The 13,958-nt window shown below is 44.3% G+C and overlaps 1 protein-coding gene across 2 annotated transcripts in view; it reads right to left on the reverse strand.

Annotated features, from left to right (window-relative positions):
* fars2 (phenylalanyl-tRNA synthetase 2, mitochondrial) overlaps positions 1–5,535 on the reverse strand; it is a 184,394-nt gene extending 178,859 nt beyond the window's left edge. For both annotated transcript variants that reach the window (XR_013507939.1, XM_078291357.1), the window contains exon 1: positions 5,297–5,535. The gene's annotated coding sequence lies outside the window, so the exon portion shown is untranslated. The remainder of the gene's footprint in view (positions 1–5,296) is intronic.
* Positions 5,536–13,958: the final 8,423 nt, after the last annotated feature.

Consider the following 13,958-nt stretch of genomic DNA (forward strand, 5'->3'; position numbering starts at 1 on the left):
TAAAGTCCATATCATGTAAAGCAGGACTCCCCTTGCCTCTGTGATGATAAAGGAGTTGGATGTGTATCTAAACATGGTGAAAGTATCAAAACTAAATCCACACAATCCATATTAGAAAAGCGAGCCTCTAAACGAGCCGTTTGGACTTCCGTAACTTTGTGGCGTCACAAAGGTTCGCTCATTATCATTTCTGTAAGAAATAATAGACTAACAAAGTGTTTTTTTCAAAGCGGTCGAGCGGTCGTCGTCGTTTATTACCGGAGAGTTTTCCCTACCTGTAGCCGCCGGGCCGCGGCGTCTCACGTTTCGCTCTCGAAACGGTTAGCCGATCGGAACGGAGGGTCGTTAATATTAATGAGCCTTAAAGACACGGAGACAGAAACGGCCTGTTCTTGGTAAGGCTCAGAGAGATGCTGGAAAATGAACGTGGAGAAATGGATTGAGAGTGTTTTTGGTTCATGACACCACACACACAGCTTTGAATGGACCTCAGGACACAAAATAAAACTCTGGAGAAGTGGAGAATATGGACCTTTAAAAAATTGGACGGTTGAGTCACCAAACCTGGATTGCGGGATCAAATTCCTGCGAACCTTGAGTTTTGGCTGAAATCGCCATGTGAAGCATTTTAACATCAACGAATCATCACCACATTAATTTTGAGACTTTAGTATATTTACCATAAACAAACCAGACCCTCAGTGGTCAGCCTGTCAGCCTCTATCAGCCTCTACTCTGCATCCTCCATAGTTTCTCCACCTGGTGGATCTGGAGGGAAATCTGCTGGATCGCTTTACGGCACAAAACAGGAAGAGGTTCTGTTCTTCCAGAGCAAACGGAGCTAAAGCTTTCACAGTTTCTGGCAGCAGATGGTGGAAGCCGTGGAATTAATTTAAATTTAAGTCCAAGCTCAGACAATCTGCATGTTGAATTTAAGTGACTGTGTGTGGCGAGTATCAGCAGCATAATGTACGGCAGCCGCGACACGTTCAGCATCCTCCTCACGTCCGACGCCACGTTTGATTTCCACTTAGTATTTCTCTGATGTCTGCTCAATCAAACATGGAAAACAGTCTCACATCTTTGGCTTTTTCCACTACAGTGATATCGGGGTGGAAAATCGCCTCGTAAATCCTTTTTCAAGTTCAGTGTAGAGAAGCCGGCTGCTGATCGGCTTGGACAGCTGTCCCCGTCGCTGCATCAATCCAGCAGACCAGGAAGGAAGCCAAGTCCCAACCACAGAGACCCGACGCACACTGATGCAAATCTAACGCCAGTGGAAGCACTAATTAGTGAGTTAATCACCTTGGTTGTAATACTCAAAATTCAGCTGTAATATATAGATTTGTTCCTATTTGGGTTTTGATATTTCATTATTTAAATCAAATAATATAATGAATTCAAAATCAGGCAGTAGACCGTTATTCCACATTGGATTGAGTCCTGTGTTCATATCTTACTGCTGATTGGTGGAGCTGACAACAGACTAGTGTTGTGTTACTTCTGATTGGTGGAGCTGACTACAGACTAGTGTTGTGTTACTTCTGATTGGTGGAGCTGACTACAGACTAGTGTTGTGTTACTTCTGATTGGTGGAGCTGACAACAGACTAGTGTTGTGTTACTTCTGATTGGTGGAGCTGACTACAGACTAGTGTTGTGTTACTTCTGATTGGTGGAGCTGACAACAGACTAGTGTTGTGTTACTTCTGATTGGTGGAGCTGACTACAGACTAGTGTTGTGTTACTTCTGATTGGTGGAGCTGACAACAGACTAGTGTTGTGTTACTTCTGATTGGTGGAGCTGACTACAGACTAGTGTTGTGTTACTTCTGATTGGTGGAGCTGACTACAGACTAGTGTTGTGTTACTTCTGATTGGTGGAGCTGACAACAGACTAGTGTTGTGTTACTTCTGATTGGTGGAGCTGACTACAGACTAGTGTTGTGTTACTTCTGATTGGTGGAGCTGACTACAGACTAGCGTTGTGTTACTTCTGATTGGTGGAGCTGACAACAGACTAGTGTTGTGTTACTTCTGATTGGTGGAGCTGACTACAGGCTCTTGGGATTTGCATATCCAAAATGCCACCAAAGTGTGAGGAACGGCTGCGAGAACAGAAGCGCTGACAAACAGCAGCTTGAGGCGGCGCTTCAGGAGGGAACAACAGAGGCTGCGTCTACTTCTTATGTACAGCAGTGCATCAATCCCACATTTATAATGCAGCGGCCACTGAAGCCTTTTCTTTGTTGAATAATTTAAACGTTGTACAGTAGAACAAAACTGATATATTGTACCGCAAAACTCAGATTTTGTGAAGACAGCAGGATCAGCCATCATCATTCTGCATCATCTTCACTGTGGAGAAACTATAGATCTGTCTCCGTCTGGCTGTCCGTCCATCATCTTTTTTTTATATTGCTATATATATGATGGCTCAAAATCACATGGTAAATAATCAAATTAATGCTCATCCCATTGAACCGAACGGTAATGTTAGGTGTGATGTCAAACGAAACAAATCAAATAATATTCCTTAAAATCCTCAGTGTCATGATTTCCCAAAATCTCCATATCATCATGATGTGATTCCACTGAAAGACGATAAACGATAATATTATCGCCCAGCTCTATAGTTCAAAGTAACGCAATTTCTCTAATAACCTGGTTTACATGGATTCATTTAATAACTGGTCTACCACTCATCACTTCACTGCACTGCTCGATGTTGTTTGCTTTGCAAATACAGCATCCAGGTTACAGCGTCTGGTGACCTTTGACCTGCACTGTTTGACAAAGCCAAAAGAAATCTAAGGCATTTACATACCTCAATAAATCGAAAGACTAAGCAGAAATCTAGGTGTTTACTCTGAATATGACCTTACTCTGATCATGCTAATCAGATAAAGGCCTTTACATGACAGTTTCAATATTCGGAGTATTGCTGAAATTGGGTTAATTGGGTAAATTATTAGTGTGTATGTAAATGGAAGGTGAGGAATCACTGGGTGAGATGTTGTGGACTAAAGCCTCAGAGTCGGTGCAGTGTCACACTAGTGCAGGTGTGGAGTATGAGGAGAAGCGTGAGAGAAAGTGTGGAGGAGGGATTCTCGGACGCCAGAATTTACTGTCGGGCCTCCCGGAAGCGTCATGGGTCCGGTCCAAACCGACACGTGTGACGGGGGCCGCCCACTCCGTCACCCCAGCGACACGCCTGCCCTCCGTCCCCTCCGACATCCAAACCAGATTTCTACGAAGACGCCCGTCCCACTTTAACAGCACAAGGGATCTGTGTTACAGCAGATGCTGTGGATTGCTAAACGCTCTCAAACATCTGCTCACCGTGCCATTCCTTGCATCTTCAGATGGCGATAAAAATAAGAAGAGGCAGAATTTTAATTTTCCAAACAGATCCTCTCGGCGCCGGGAGCAACAATAGTGCAGCGAGCATTAAGTGAGAAATGGGAGTTCTACATTGGCGATAAATGTACGACACGGCGGCGAGGATGAGATTTACAGGCGATGTCTCCCTGCCTGTAATCTATGGCAGGCAGTAATTAGAGGCGATGGCAGAGGAAGATGATTGGATCTAGACGGCCCCCTGTTATTAATGAAAGCTAATGAAGGCTGCTGCTCTGATCTCCTCTCCTCCTTCCTCCATCCCTCCATCACTGCGGGACAGCAGTGGAAGGGGCAGCTCAGAAGAGGAGACGGGCTCGGTTAATTTACACCGAGAGGCTCACATCCGCTAATAATGTTTCTCTCTGTCTTCTCCTCTCATTAGGGGAGCGGGGAGGCCTTGTGGTGAGATGGACCGCTCAGCTCACAGGCTTGATCCCCACCAACAAAGTGTGACCATCAACAGCCATCTGTCCAAATGACACTGAACTCCAGTCACACTGGATAAGACTGTTAACTAAAACCCTAGAATGTGCTCGAAATGATAAAACGCACTAAAAATAGTTTCAGGACAGACATGTTCGTTAATTACAACCAGCTCAAATTCTTCTTGTCAGTAGCAGTCTTTATTTTTAGTAGCAGTAATATGCAGGGTGGTAGCGAAGGGTAAACCCACTTAAATTAAGTTTACCAACCTTTTTTATTTGCAGAATAGATTTTATCCACCTTTTTTAGCCTGAATGTTAGTCATAGATTTAGCCATAGGCTACATTTTTAGGACCTAGATTTATAGTACACAGCATAGCAAATAGTATGAAACTGATGAGGATGGTTTAAGGAGAAGAATAAATTAACGCAGGTCTGCAAGTATTATTGTTTTTTGGCATTTGCCTTGAGAAGATCACTAACTGGAGGTCAGGGTTTACCTATTTTTTTTATTATTTAACACCTTCTTTGACAATCAAATTCATGTTAGCTGTGTCTGCTAGCCAACGCTAGCCTAAGATGAAGTTAGCGGGTTAAAGCGGTTAAGTAGCTGCTGGCGACAACTTGGACAATGTGACCTAGTTATTGTTGACAAAATCAAGTAGCTGAATGCTAACATTAGCCAACATAATGGAGTTGGTTTGGAGATAAATATAAGGTAGCTGACTGCTAACATTAGCCAATATTATGAACATAGTTAAGTTGCTAACATTAGCTATCACTGTAGACAAGTTGATGGAGGAAAACACAGGATAATGTAGCTGCAGGTAATGGACCTTGTTGGTTTGGAGATGATATAACGTAGCTGCCTGCTAACATTATCTAATGGATCAACATCATGATGTTCCCTTCAGTCCAGTTGCTTTAGCCTTTGATCTGGACTTCCTCCAGCTCTGCTCATCTCTACACACATCCAAGGATAATTTGTGTGTTTCATTTCTTTGTCCAGAGGCCAGTTGAGTCTGCTGCTGTTTACATCTGCTTCAGTCTTCTAGTCTTCCTCTCCCAAGTGTGACATTAAACAGAGCTAACGTGTGAATAAAGCGAATTCCCAGGAAACGTTCATCGTAAATTTGTCTTTATGTAGTGAGAGGGAGGTTAGTACCATAAAATATGAAGTTACAAACTAATAAAAATACTGCTGTTGCACACACACACACACACACACACACACACACACACACACTAGACCTTGCTGTGTGTTTAGTGACCATCAGGTAAAAAATTCAGACAGAGAAAAACACAGCAGAACAGGGATCAATACAATGTTCAACACAGCGAAACATCACAACACACACACACACTACAGCATCCTGCATTACACACAGTACATTACAGCAATACACACTCATACCTTGAGCTACACACTCACACACACACACACACACACACACAAATCCCCACCTACCTACTTAAGACTCTGGAACGAATGTTGCGGAAGACAAGGGCCTGATGATCCGGAGAGGATGATGAGGTGGAGGAGTGGAAATGAGAGAAGATGGATGGATGATGGATGGGCGGATGGATGATGGGTAGCAGGGATTAGCTCCGGGTCACGGGCTGATGTGTCCCAGACGGATTCTTCCAGAAGTCTGAGCACAGGAGGAAAAGATCAATGTGAAGAACATCAGAGGCCTTGATCCACCAGGCAGAAACACTGAGGAGACGGAGAGAAAAACAGAACTCAATCTGCAGTCACAACAAGGACTGAACCGACCAACAGAGATATAACTCAACTCAAACACCAGTTCAAAATGTTGCTAAATTCACAAAGAAAGGAGAGTATTATACATCCAGTTGGTTTTCTTTAGTCTGAACCAGAGTGGAAAAGTTTCATTTTGTTTTTGATTCACACTGACCAATTACAACCTGTCATCCTGCAGGTTCGAGAGTCAAAACAAATCTGATTCCAGTCCTTGTAACTTTAGCTAAGCATGATGGTTTCTTCTTCTGTGGTGTCAATACCAGTTTAGAACACAGCACACACAGCTGAATATGAGCATCAGTCCAGAATTAATTTTCTTATGCTCGGCTTTCCGAACATGAGGAACTGCTGGCTATCAGATGTCAACATACGTCTCCTTCTACCCATAATCCCTTGCGTTTTGGGGTGGTTTCCTGCAGTTGGTTGGATTACGTTCTCTTGTTAGACGACCGAGACTCTCGGTGCCGTTATTTTGGTGCCACCAGAGTTCAAAGGTCATCGTTCTCACCTGGACAAACCAACTGAACTGAAAGAAGAAACAGTGCAGAGGTCAGATGCTTGGTGTGAACCTAAATCACAAAGTGGGACTGCAACAGAGAAGAGCATCCCACCGTAGATTTGCCCAAATTCTGGCGTTGGCATGGTTACTGGAGGGAAATCTTCTCTCCCCACAGGATGCGACGAATTGAAACTTAAGAGCCAAGTACAAAACTGTCTTCAAAACAAGAAGATACAAAGACGTTTAGTTTCCTGACGTCACGTTACGTTGATTTCTGGGTACTGAAGTCCTCAAAATTCAAACAGGCTACTTCTTGCCGCCATTTGGAGCCGCCAACATGTGACAGTGCAGCTTTAAAATGTGTTAAGGATAAAATGACTGATTTTAACTGACTGGTGGCTTCATGTCTGACAGGTTGCTGTTAGCTGTGAGTCTGGCTGACGCACTAAAACACAGAGAGACGGCGTTCACATGGGACATTCGGCATCTGTCAGATTCACAGGCAAGTCTGCATTGAAGCCACATAAGAGTTGAGATGTTCGGGGTCCGGAAGCGTTTTTGACACAGATTCTCCAGCCGCCAGACTCATAGGGATTTTAACTTTTACGATAGCCGCCATATTCCACAGCAGAGAACGCCGTGAGTCTCCGAGATCAGAAAACAACACTACAGATCGCTGTAATGATCCTCCTCGGTTTCCAATGTTTCAACCTCGTTAGTGCAAAAATCGTATTCTTTTCTGTCGCTTCGGTGTTTAAAACGGCACCGAACACTACAGTATCCATGATCCTTAGAGGCCGTTACCATGGTGATAGCACAACAAACTAAAACGAAGTGTAACTGTGCACTCCTGACCGATAGCTGCAGCTTGGTACAAATCACTGGACCATGTTCTTCTTCTTGTATGACTAATTTTTTTTCTTGTATGACTAATGGCATGTCACGTGATTTTTTTGCTTTGCGGTTTTTGCTTCCGGAAACCGAGAAATAGTCACGCCCATGTCTTCACGTCTCGACTCTATTGGTTGCGTTGTTGTGGGCGGGGCTCCAAACCATTAGAAGCAGTCTGTACACATTTCATTGGCTGATGAAGTCCGTTAGCAGACGACGTTTCCCTGCGCTTCATCAAAAGTTCAACTAACTAGTTTCGACTTTTTTGACGGATGGGTTTGCGATGTTTTCACGCCCTGCGCTCCATCAATCCGTCAACGCACAGGTCGCATTCAAATAGATGGGATTTTGTTTTTTGTTTTTTTTGACGCATCATGCTCATGTGAACGGGGCCGAAGAAGCACAGAGAGGAACGGCATTGGTATTCACACAGTGCAATGCGCGCACACACACACACACACACACACACACACACACACACACACACACACACACACACACTCCTGACAGACTCCCGGACTCAGAGGGCAGGCTTGAGTGATCATAGGTTTCACCTCCACTACACACTACACTAACCACAGATCAGAGAGAGAGAGAGAGGGAGAGAGAGAGAGAGGGAGAGAGAGAGAGAGAGAGAGAGAGAGAGGAGGGGACTGGTTGGGTGTTTATTTGATGAAAGAGAGAGAGAGAGACACAGAGGAGAGATAAGATGGAGGAGGTGATGGCAGGATGGATTGGAGAGGGAGAAGAAAGAGGAGAGAGGAGAAAGAGAGAGAGAACAGTAGACAGCAGGAGGTAAAGGGAGAGAGAGAGCATACTAGCCAGCAGTAGAGCGAGAAAAAGAGAGAAAGAGAGAAAGAGAGAGAGAGACAGAGAGAGAGTGAGAGAGAGAGAGAGAGAAGGGCGAGTGGGAGACAGAGTATATTAGATATTAGAGAGAGAGACAGAGAGAGAGGAGAAAGAGAGAGAGAGAGAGAGAGACAAAGAGAGAGAGAGAGAGAGAGAGAAGGGCGAGTGGGAGACAGAGTATATTAGATATTAGAGAGAGAGACAGAGAGAGAGAGGAGAAAGAGAGAGAGAGAGAGAACAGTAGACAGCAGGAGGTAAAGGGAGAGGGAGAGCATACTAGATAGCAGTAGAGTGAGAAAGAGAGAGAGAAAGAGAGAGAAAAAAAAAAGAGAGAGAGAGAGAGAGAGAGAGAGAGCATACTCGACAGTTGGAAGCCGTATCTTATTCTAAAAGCCTAGTTGGCTGGTGAAACAGTGAAAGTGGCCGGTGATTTGTGGGATTTATCAGCTACTGAAGAAACAAAAGTTTTTAGTTTTTCAGCTTCCGGCGCTGACAAAGACGATTAAAGACATAAAAACCCAGAGTAGCACCGTCTGTGGCAGCAGGCGGGTTTTTACAATCTGGACAAGTCACAGCAAAATGGCTTTTTCCACACACTGCCAGGACAGATTAGCCTCATCGAGAAGTGTGGTCGCACAAAACACTGCAAATACCCACAACACACACACACACACACACACACACACACACACACACACACACACACACACACACACACAGAAGAACCAAAACTATAGTCACACTAGGAAAGGACTTTAGGAAAGTCATGTTCAGTGTGGGACACAAACTAAAAAGGCTTCATTCCAAAACACTGTACAGACCGATCCATTTTGGGATAAAAAAAATTACTAATTTGAAACTCAGATAATGATGTGATTTGGGTCAGGCTCAGGTTCAAAAACACAGATGATTCAATCCTCTAAAACAAAGTTATTTTCTAATCACAGGTCTTAAGGTGACTCTTAAAGCTCCATATTCTCCACTTTTATTTTGTGTCTTTCTGTCCATTCAAAGCTGTGTGTGTGGTGTCATGAACCAAAAACACTCTCAATCCATTTCTCCACGTTCATTTTCCAGCATCTCTCTGAGCCTTACCAAGAACAGGCCGTTTCTGTCTCCGTGTCTTTAAGGCTCATTAATATTAACGACCCCTCCGTTCCGATCGGCTGACCGTTTCGAGAGCGAAACGTGAGACGCCGCGGCCCGGCGGCTACAGGTAGGGAAAACTCTCCGGTAATAAACGATGACGACCGCTCGACCGCTTTGAAAAAAACACTTTGTTAGTCTATTATTTCTTACAGAAATGATAATGAGCGAACCTTTGTGACGCCACAAAGTTACGGAAGTCCAAACGGCTCGTTTAGAGGCTCGCTTTTCTAATATGGATTGTGTGGATTTAGTTTTGATGCTTTCACCATGTTTAGATACACATCCAACTCCTTTATCATCACAGAGGAGAGGGCAGTCCTGCTTTACACCATGTGGGACCTTTAACTTAAATTGTAATGGGGTTAGGAGGGACTCTATCCGCCCTCCTGGTCCCGTCAGGTCTTCAGGTGGAGGAGCGGAGCGTTCTGGATCCGCCTCACAGCTGCTGTAAGACAGTCGGTGTATGTCCAGTCACTCAGGACTCTGGGAAATCCCCGTTTATCGATCTGTCGGTCCGGCTGAGCCGTCCATCAGTCAGCTGGCTCTGCAGGGATTTCTGCTGTCTGCCGTCCTCACACACACACACACACACACACACACACACACACACACCTACCAACACCTCGTCAGACTCGCCTTGCAGACATGACAATCAATGGCCTCAATTGAGTTCTCACACACACACATACATATAAATACTCACTCACACACTCTACTCACCCTCTCTCTCTCTCTCTCCCACACACACACACACAATACTAGCACACACACACACACGCATGCACACAAGCAAAAGACTAGAATTGATGAATACACACAAAACCCACACAAGTCTTAACTGACGTGCACACACACATAAATGCACATCCAGCTAGATGTAAACCCCATCACCCCGCATCTGCACACACACACACACACACACACACACACACACACACACACACACACTGCAGTGCCATTGACCTTTCCACTCAAAGACAGCAGGACATCAGCAAACAGGATGTGTCTGTGACCTTTCACACATCTACTGCTAAAGAGCACAGTGCGTGTACACACACACACACACACACACACACACACACACACACACACACACAGGCTCACACACACACGCACACACACACACACACACTCACACACACACACAGTGAAAGAGTTTGGGTCAATGCAGTTGCGATTGAGTCAATTCAGCAAGCGATTTTCTATATCAGGGTCACTGATCAGCTGATATTTGTCTGTGTGTGTGTGTGTGTGTGTGTGTGAGCCTGTGTGTGCGTGTGTGTGTGTGTGTGTGTGTGTCATGCTCTCTAACAAGACAAATGCTCCAGTCGGTAGAGAAATGTCAGCTCAGCTGTACAGTCCTGTTCCCTAATCATAATCCAATCTGCTGACTGATGAAGCTTCTCCCCTCCGGCCGGCCGTGACAAAACCTCCGTCTCGTCACCTAAAGGTCACAGGTCGGATCCCAGCGCCGTCCTGTCAGCGGGACACTTCAGCCTCTACCTGCTCGCTCACTGGACGTCCCGCTGGATGAGGCTGTGGTCACATAGCACCCGTTTTTGAACGCGCCTACGCCTTTTTTCCCCCAGTTATTTTCAGTGGTTTGGTGGCTGCAGGTGAGAGTCTGGGGCCAGTTGCATAAAGATAGACCTCTCCTCTCTAAGATCTTATTTATCTTATCAGATTTAAGCATATGGATGGTTTCTGTAGGAAATCACAGTCGTTCAAAGATCTGGTTTGTAGATTTATATAGTCCTTTATCACAGCATGTCTCAGAGGACTTTACAGAGACTGAGCCTACCTAGATCTAACTATCAAAAATCAGTTGTGAACAAAATGATATAGGACAAACAGTGAAAAGCACAAGATGGACAAGAGCAGATTTTAGCAAGACAAACAATCTACCTAGCCTAACCTACCCGACACCCCCAGCCTTAGACCCTCAATTGCACACAAGGAAAAACTCCCAAGAAAAAACCTTGGTAGGATAAAAAATGGAAGAAACCTTGGGCGGGCCGAGGCAAACAAGGATCCCCCCCCCACCCCACCCCCCACCCCCCCAGGACGGCTGAGCGGGGAACAGGTGCCGGGCAAAACAGTGACAGGATCATGGGGAACAACGACAGGAGAAAACAGAAAAGAAACAGACAGGACAGAGAGAGGCAGCATCCACTACTTCTTGATTGTTGTTGCTCTCTAATGTGTTGTTTCTGTCTCTAAACACTCGCTCTCTTTTTAAGGCTTTTTCCAAAAAACAAAAGATTTGCCGTCTTGTATGAAAACAGCTTCAGCGTTTAAAGCGAAACTAAACGCATCTACTCTGGAAATTCAAAAAAATGCCCACAGAACGTGAAAAAAGTGTCAATATGGGACGTTTTATGTTATATTTATATATTCCCACTCTGACAGTTAGGCCGACTCGTTGCCATAGCAACAAGGTTCTTAACTCAAGCTTAGCCAGGAGGGAGGGAGGCTAACTTTCCTTCCTCAGAATAAGTCAGTCTTAATGTTTATGCAGCAGACAGTCTTCATTAGACTAGTGTAACCTGAGACTGTAAGATCAGTCTAAAGCTTAGACTAGTCTTAAGCTGAGTTCATGCAGCTAGACCCTGGTGGCTCGTTTTAAAACGAAAACGATCTCCGTCCACACGAGCGTTTCAGAAATAATCTCCGTCCATACTAACACGCCTGAAAACGCATATCACATGACCATTCACGTACACTGGGCACTGCGGCTGGTTGCTTAGTTGCAGAAAATACTACGGAGGAAGAACAGCAACGGCGAAAAGTACGACCAGAGATTTCTTTGCTTGGACCGACGACGAGGTGGAACTGTTACTGAAAGTAACACACGAGTATAAGGCGGTCGAGGCGGACGTCGTGACTGATAAGACCCAATCAGGAAGCGAACGTGGGCGTCTGCGTCATCGTTTTCAAAAGTCTCCGTTTCCGCCCGTCCAGACTAAAACGCAATCCCGGAGTTTTCGAACTAAAACGGGGTCAGCAGCGTTTTCAAAAGTCTCCGTTTTAGGCGTCCGAAAACGCCGGAGTAGTGCGGACGCTAGGCGTAAACGTAGCAAAAGTTATGCGTTTTAAAACGAAAACGTATTAGTGTGGATGTGACCTCAGTTAGCTAAGGCTCGCATCACATAACAGTGACATCCTGGGTTCAAATCCAGCCTGGGAAATTTGTCATGTCATCCCTCTCTCTGTCTCCAACCTTTCCTCTCTAACTCCAGTCAGCTATCAAATAAAAAGGTAAAAATGCCCCCAAAAAAACAACATAAAAAACATATAAATCATATAAAAAAGCAATAAAAAACTATAGAAACGCAAAGCCTGACGTCAAAGTCAAACTAAGAAAGATTTAGCAGCAGCTGGAGGGAAGTGAGCAGATTCTTACAGTTCAGCTCCATCCTCCGGACAGAACGAACTCTTCATCCTCTTCATCCTCTTCTTTAAGAGCAAGCAGAGACATCGCTAACTTTCTCGTCCATTTTTATACTTCAACAATGTTATCCCCTTTGTTACTTCAGGTTAGCTTGCTAGTGCTAATTAGATAACTTGCATAGCAGCAGGAACGATGTGCCGCTCACAGAGCTGCACATTGCATTTCAGCAGGAGAAACAAGCTTCCTATCTGATTCCAGACGAAGAGCATCAGCTAAAATGTATGTTTATATTTCAGGCATTTAGTTGGCGCTCTTTTCCAGACCAATGATCAACTTACAGTGAGTGCAACAGTAGAGTAAGTTTCATTTGCTAGATACTCATTACAAGCAGCCAATAGCAAGGAGGTCAAAGGTCATGGCCACGCTGCCCTGACAATATTCAGTTCAAATGTAACTCAAACCTTCATGGAACTGAAGCAAAATGTTCTGCCCAGTCTCTCTGGGAGCAGATTCAGTTTCACTGTCTGTATCCTGACAAAGGCAAATCAAGGAGATGAAACACTTTGTACTAAACACCTGATCCAAGCCGGTCTACCCACAGGACTACTCGACTCGAACATGCACTTCCACAACAAAAACCTCAAGTAGCAGTTTCACAGGAATTAGAGGTTGAAGAGGCTCTAACTGTCATCCCTCTCTCTCTCTCTCTCTCTCTCCCGTCTTTCCAGTTTCTCTCTACTGTCTCTCCATCAAAAACAAGCCAAAAAAAATGTGAAAAAACAAACTAACTAAGCATGCACACTGTCACCAACTCTGTGACTAGTCACTGAAATGCCAATCATCACTTCATTTACATTTCAAATGGTCAAAAACAAAACAGCCATAGCACTGAGTGGTTAAACACAACCTATGGCAGGTTGAATGCTGGACAGTTAGTGATATAAAAGTAGTTGTAAAGTAAAGTATGAGTAAAGTAACCATTACCCAAAGTAATTCTGCATGCATGGTTTCCAGTATAATGTATGCAACGCTGGAAATAAGTCTGAACTGCAGGCCAAAACAGATAGATAATCTGACAGGAAGGTCAAACCATAATAAACAACACGTGGTGATGCTACATGTCTGTCTGCTACAGTAAGAAAGCACTTTAAAGCTTCTCTGAGACAGCGGATAAAGCTTTATGTCTGCATACCTGCTGTGTGTTTAGAAACTTAAGATGCAATGCAGCTCAGTACTGTAGTTCAGGCTAGTGTGTTTGTAGCACAGCAGCTAACATGCTGCTCCATAACAAGGACATAGGAGGCTAAATGAAGTGCTAATTAAGTCCGAAATATTCTTGTTTTGTGTTCTGAAGTTAGCCGCTATAACCAGGTAGTGTCGTTCATTCATAATAACGTGTCAGTGATGTGTTAACATGAATTATTAGGGGAATAAAAATCAGCAAATGTAACTCACCTAATGTCACACTGCAGCGTTGGGTTGCTGTCAGAGGACGGAGTATATGCCTGTGTGTATTGAATTATAAACATCTTTTAAATTTGAATAAACAAATTTTACTGTGCATTATTTCTAACATAACCGTCTGTAATT

Source organism: Centroberyx gerrardi, chromosome 22 (genome assembly GCF_048128805.1).
Source record: "Centroberyx gerrardi isolate f3 chromosome 22, fCenGer3.hap1.cur.20231027, whole genome shotgun sequence".
NCBI lineage: Eukaryota > Metazoa > Chordata > Actinopteri > Beryciformes > Berycidae > Centroberyx > Centroberyx gerrardi.